The sequence below is a fragment of the Amphiura filiformis genome, chromosome 13 (assembly GCF_039555335.1).
Source record: "Amphiura filiformis chromosome 13, Afil_fr2py, whole genome shotgun sequence".
Classification (NCBI taxonomy): Eukaryota; Metazoa; Echinodermata; class Ophiuroidea; order Amphilepidida; family Amphiuridae; genus Amphiura; species Amphiura filiformis.
Genome location: NC_092640.1, coordinates 40,861,374 through 40,867,499, shown reverse-complemented (window position 1 = coordinate 40,867,499; position 6,126 = coordinate 40,861,374). Strand labels below are relative to the sequence as shown.

Here is a 6,126-nt window from a genome sequence, read left to right as displayed (position 1 = left end):
ATTTAAATCATAAAATAAATGAAAAATGTTTAATGTACATGATACAACATGGTACATGATATTGTATGAAAGTTTGAAGACAATCCATATCCTAAACCAATAGGGTCACCCCCTTTAAATGATCGGCCACCGTTGTCTACCAAACCTAATACCCTTGAACATAGGCGCCATGGCTACAGAGCGCATCAAATCCACAAAAAAGTGACTTACATCGACATCTGTTTGGATATCAAGTTATTAAGATTTCAATTTTATCCGCAATTTGTGATATTACATTCGCTTTCACATGACAGTTCTAAGGACACCTTATATGTTAAAACGGAAATGTTACCAGCTTACATATGGCGAATGCAGTTCGCTGAACTCACGTAAAGGCTAAAAACGTATAAAAGCAGAACTAAATCGTGTCGTAGATCTCATACTTGGTCTGATTGAGAATACTTAACATCAACCAAAACAGCTGTGTCATAATCTCATACTCCGCCTTACTGAGACTGTTCAACATCAACCAATACAGCAGTGAAGACGTACAGGCTACAGGTAAGACACGGGAGTACGCAAGTTCTGAAGTTAATACTTATCAAAGAAATTATCTCTGGAGGAATCTCATATTTTTTAATTACTGAATGCTTAGCGCGCAGCTCGCATTTATTAAACATGGCTTTTTTACACTGTCGATATCACGCAATTCGCCATCGTAGTGAATACGCGATACCTTAAGGCACAACATCTTTTTGGTCCTATAGCGCTATCGGTGCCCGAAGAGGTACATATTACTCTTTTATCGTACCCTGAACATTTGTACATTTTATTTAAATGAAAACAAAAACAACACTATGCAACTCTTCATTATTATGCTTGATATAATTTATTATATCTGCAGGGAGAGATGTTAAGAGTCATCGGTACCTAACCGGGCACCGAGAGTTCTATCCCAGCTAACAATTGAAAGTGATACCACAATTTGAGACCACTACCTACCTAGCAGTGATCTAGAGGGTCCATACTAACTACCTATGGTGTCAAACCTTGTATGTAGTGGGGGATGAACCAACTCCTTATTTAGGGCCCCTGTGAGATCTTGCTCCTGGACTATTACAACGTTGTCTAAAAGTTATATTAAGTCGTACAAACGTAATATATGGACGTTGTAAGTACGTAAATCTGTGAACTCGTATTCGTGTTGTGACAACGTTATTCCCGAACGTTAATGTAACATCATTATGACGTTGTTTCGACGTCAAGTTGTGAACGTCGATTATTATTGTAATATAGTTAACGTCATAGCTCATATACCTTAAAGGAGGATTTCGTAATCCTAGCATCCTCTTTTTATGACATTTTTCAGTAGATATCCACGAAAAAAGCTTATTTCCAAAATAGACAATGCGTTGTGATATCAAATTTGGCGATATTTTTGCTAAACGAATTAATCTGCAAGAATATATTTGGTACATAAACATTATGTAGCCAGAGGTATCCAGTGGTGTAAAAATCTCAACTTTTTTGGGGAAAAGTGGGGGGATGAGGCTGTGGATCACGAAATGCCCCTTTAATGTACTTTGCAGCTGTTTCAATTTGTGTTCAATTTAGTGAGCATGAGGTGTTTTGGGAAAGAAGCCAGGAAAATATGGGGCCGGGGAGAAACACCGATTTCATTGCGATTTCGGATATGTGTTACAAACAAACAAACCAATGAAATAATGTACCTCTATTTATTCTTTAGATAGGTCGTCCTGATTTGAAACAATAAGCTTAACATTTTCGGTAACACATGCCTATGAATCAGCTATAAGGAACATTGAAAATCATTCATTTTAACTCAGCATATCAGGTCAAATGGCTCAAAATAGAGTTATGAGATTTGCACAAATTTAGTTTCATGTACTCACATTTTCTGCTATTTCACAGTATTAATTTACAATTCCATAATATTCCAGGTGCAGTGTTCCTGTATTACTACTGATAATCTTTTTTGCATGGGAAGTATCCCCATGTCATGCTGCAAACCATGTTCACTGTTTGTTTACATTTACATTTACATTTACAGGCATTTATGGCGCCATTCACAAAGATACCATGGCGCTTACAAAAATATACACAAAAAGTCAAATAACAAGAGAACAGTTCAAGAAAACAAATGAGTCTTCAGCATAGACTTGAACGCGGATGTGGTCGCAGCAGATGTTATGTTTACAAGCTAGGTCGCGTTACTAGGGCCAATGTGATACTACATGATTTACAGATTTTGTCTAGTGCATGGCTGAATACTCATGCTCAGTGGTTTTAGAAAATTATGGTCCATGGCTGGCAACACATGTATAATAATCACTATAAGGGGGCACCTCACTAAATAAATATCCCATTGCAATACATGTGAAAATACAAGAAAGTAAGGCGCTGTGCAATAATTATGAGGCCTGGATGGAGGGTAAAATGGGGGGGGGTGGGGGGGTGTTAGCAGGCCGGGGGAGGAGCAATTTTTGGCACACATTTACGGGGCATCTTTTGAATAACACGCTCTAAAATGGCTTAAAAAAACACTACAGAAACATCCAAATTTCCGGCTCGCATCATATATCTAGGAGGCTATTTAAAGTTTGCAAATTGGCAAATTTGGCTGGTCGAGAGCGGGAGAGGGAACAATTTTGGCACACCATTGGCACCGGGGGGGGGGGACTCATATAACCTAATTATTGCACAGCCCTACGTTAGTTTTTATACCCTTTGGGACAAATTTATGTTTCGAATGGATTTTTTGAAGTATAAAGTCTGACATTTAACAAAAAATTATTTTTGTGACCAATTCAGTCGAACTTTTAAGCTACTGGCACCTGAACAGCGCCATCATGAATTTCAGCGGACAATCTTACCTCGACCAATTCTAATCTCCACTTTGAAAAGAGCGGCATCGTAGTAGCCAATCTATCATTGTACATTGAGCGTGTTTATATATCATATGGAAACGTTTCTATACGATTCTCTTATATAAACCATCTATGCACAGTTTCCATCACGATACACCTGATTTTCCAAGCAAGCAGTGAATTGTCTCTACACAGTCTTTGATTACACTACGTGGTTGAGTGCATAGCATCGTAAGAACTATGTGAGCTTTTAGCTGGAAAATGGGCCTCTGTGATTGGTTTTTGTCAGAATCTCAAGTGTTCCCTTCATCCAATCAGAAATAATTTTATATCGAACGAAAGCTAACACTTCCCTCCTCTTTTTCTCATTATAACGCAATTCACTGTTTATAGCAAATCTGTTGAAAACGACCTATCCCAGCACAATTTTTGAGCAAATGTAGGTTTTAAAAGCAGACAGACCTTCAAGTGTTTTTCAAATTTTATGTCATTAAATGAAAGAGCACATAATATTGTCCATATACGGTACTAGCCTAATTAGAATGAGCAATTTCCAATTCTCTTTAAATTGCAAATCTTGTGCAAAAAGTTACTATTTTCGACTGTTTTGACAAACGGTTGTTAATTCAATGAACTATTTATGACTTTGCTAAAGAGCGCTTACAAATTGATTAACATTGTTTAACATTCTTTTCTTCTCTCTAGTTTAAACCAAATATGAGGATTGACTTCAAAATTGTTTTACTTGTGCTGTCCATCGCTGTAGCAGTTCGGGGTGCATGTTTTGGGGGCCGCTCTATAAGTACACACGATCCAGTCGGAGACGGTAAGTTGATACCGGGTGCATATATAATGCTTCCCAAGTTCTCAGAAAGAACTTATAGTAAAATATTACAGGCATTTCATAAGCACACCAGATTGATTTTTTACCAGGAGGATGCGAGTTCATAAGACAATGTCGGGGACTAAAGGTCGTTATTAAAGCTTGTACCGGATTAAAAATTCAGACATTTTGAAAGGAATAAGTAAGTGAAACATAGAGCAAGTACTAAAATCAGAGCTTTTATACTTCCTTTGTCATACAAATGCATGCTCCCCCGTTATTAAAGCTTGTACCGGATTAAAAATTCAGATATTTTGAAAGGAATAAGTAATTGAAACATAGAGAAAGTACTAAAATCAGAGCTTTTATACTTTTTGATATATGACGCTAACTAGTTCATCTCATATACCCACAGCACAGAGCTACTAGTACGGGTCAATTCTCGCTATTCGCAATAAGTGCGCCGCCAGCGGTTTGCGATGTATCATGGGAAAAATCGTGATGTATCATGGGAAAAGGTCGACATCCAAGTCCGCGCAATACGAATATTACCATGCTATTACATAGGAACACGTGACAATATTTTTTTAGTTTGTCAAAATAAAGGTGTTACACGCGAATCGATACTCAATAATACTTAATAATGTGATTTGAAATGTGCACAATTAATTTTTTTTCTATCGATTTGCGTGTAATACCGTTATATCGACCACATCACAAATATTGTCACGTGTTCCTATGTCATAGCATGGTAATATTCGTATTGCGCGGACTTGGATGTCGACCTTTTCCCATGATACATCACGATTTTTCCCATGATACATCGCAAACCGCTGGCGGCGCCCTTATTGCGAATAGCGAGAATTACCTATGTGAGTGCCTCTGTGTTGTGTGCATACATGTAGATAACAATAACTGCATGATGTTGGATCTATATCCTTTGGTTCCCTGCTGGTCAGTTGGTATAGAATTGTCTAATTTTTAAATTTTTTTCTTCAGAGTGTAACGACGGAGAGGAAAAGAAGGAGAATTGTTATACGGACTGTGAATGCATTTAATTAATTCGTGGATACTGGAGCTGTCACGGTTGTACCCCGTAAGTACAACATTTTTTTTTTATGATTGCTTTGTAATTCTTTTTTGTGTGATATCTTATCAAAATAAAAAACACAGAAACATAAAAAAGTACAACATTGCACTTATGCGGGTGTCGACTGCAGACGACAGTTTCAAACAAAATTTAAAAATTCAAAAATTTCAGAAATGTAAATTTTCATGACCATATTTGGAATCAGCATGAAAAATGCATTAAAATGAGTACAAACAAGCCTAGTATTGGTTCAGTAGTTCTTAAGATAGCTCTTGATATTTTGAGAAAATATTTCAAAACTTGAACTTTTTGCGTTGAAGCGCATGACTAGCACGCAGAGCATTAAGTTACAATCCTGATTACGCTACATAATATTTCTTTATTCTATTAACTTTTATTTCAGAATGTATCCGACCAGTTTTGACGACGACTGTGAAAGAATCTTTGACGAGGAGGCATGCAGGTGGTCTGTTGTACGGAAGAAGCGCGAAACATGTCCAGTTTATGCAGGCGTTGGCTAAATATTATTATTAATATAAATGAGGCTTAAATTGCACGTATAGTGTAGATCTGTTAGTATAAAATGTTAGTATAAACCGGCTAGCAGTGGCGTAGATTTCTCTCTGACATGGGGGATGGGCTTAGAAAAAAGTATAGTTAATCCAGCAGCTTTTGGCGACAGAATAAGTTTATGGTACAAATGTTGCCGTATTGAAGCTAAACTGGTGAAACATGGTGCAAAAGCGCTTAAATGGCCAAATATGAGGTTAATTTGGTCAGAAACCCACATACAGGCGTCAACATTGGGGGGATGATTGTATGGACCATCCCCCCTATCAAAATATTTATCCACCACCCCCGGGAGCTACGCCTATGCTGACCAGATCACAAGAAAGCTATTTAACGGAGAGGTAAATCAGGCCCAAAAAGGTTTGCTTGTCCTTTCAGATCGATCCAATAATCCAGAAATCACCTGTTGTTTTTTGTTTGTTTGTTTTTTGTTTGTTTGTTTTTTGAAGAAAAAAATGACTGTTAAAAATATGGTATTTGTGAGATGATTTTTACCTTTAAATAAACCAAATAGTGCCTTCATTTATCGGGTGAGCAATGTTTAATTCAAAACATGGACGTGCACATTTAAAGGGGCGTAGTCGTCCGATTGTTCATGTTCTGTTTTCTATGATCTCTACATTGTATTAATTTATTTTTATGGTCAATATTATGATTTAAAAAAAAAATAAAACCGCGTGATTAGTGCTTGATAATTAATTTTCTAACATAACATAATGTTGTGATTGCCGGAGACATCCTTTAAAACAATATGTTTCTAATTTTGACTCCAGCGG

At 37.0% G+C, this 6,126-nt stretch overlaps 1 long non-coding RNA gene across 1 annotated transcript; it reads left to right on the top strand.

Annotated features, from left to right (window-relative positions):
• Positions 1 to 407: 407 nt before the first annotated feature.
• On the top strand, positions 408 to 4,746 carry LOC140168358 (uncharacterized). The gene is made up of 3 exons (XR_011861195.1): positions 408 to 540; positions 3,573 to 3,693; positions 4,690 to 4,746. It is a non-coding gene; the product is annotated as an uncharacterized lncRNA (long non-coding RNA).
• The last annotated feature ends 1,380 nt before the right edge of the window (positions 4,747 to 6,126 follow it).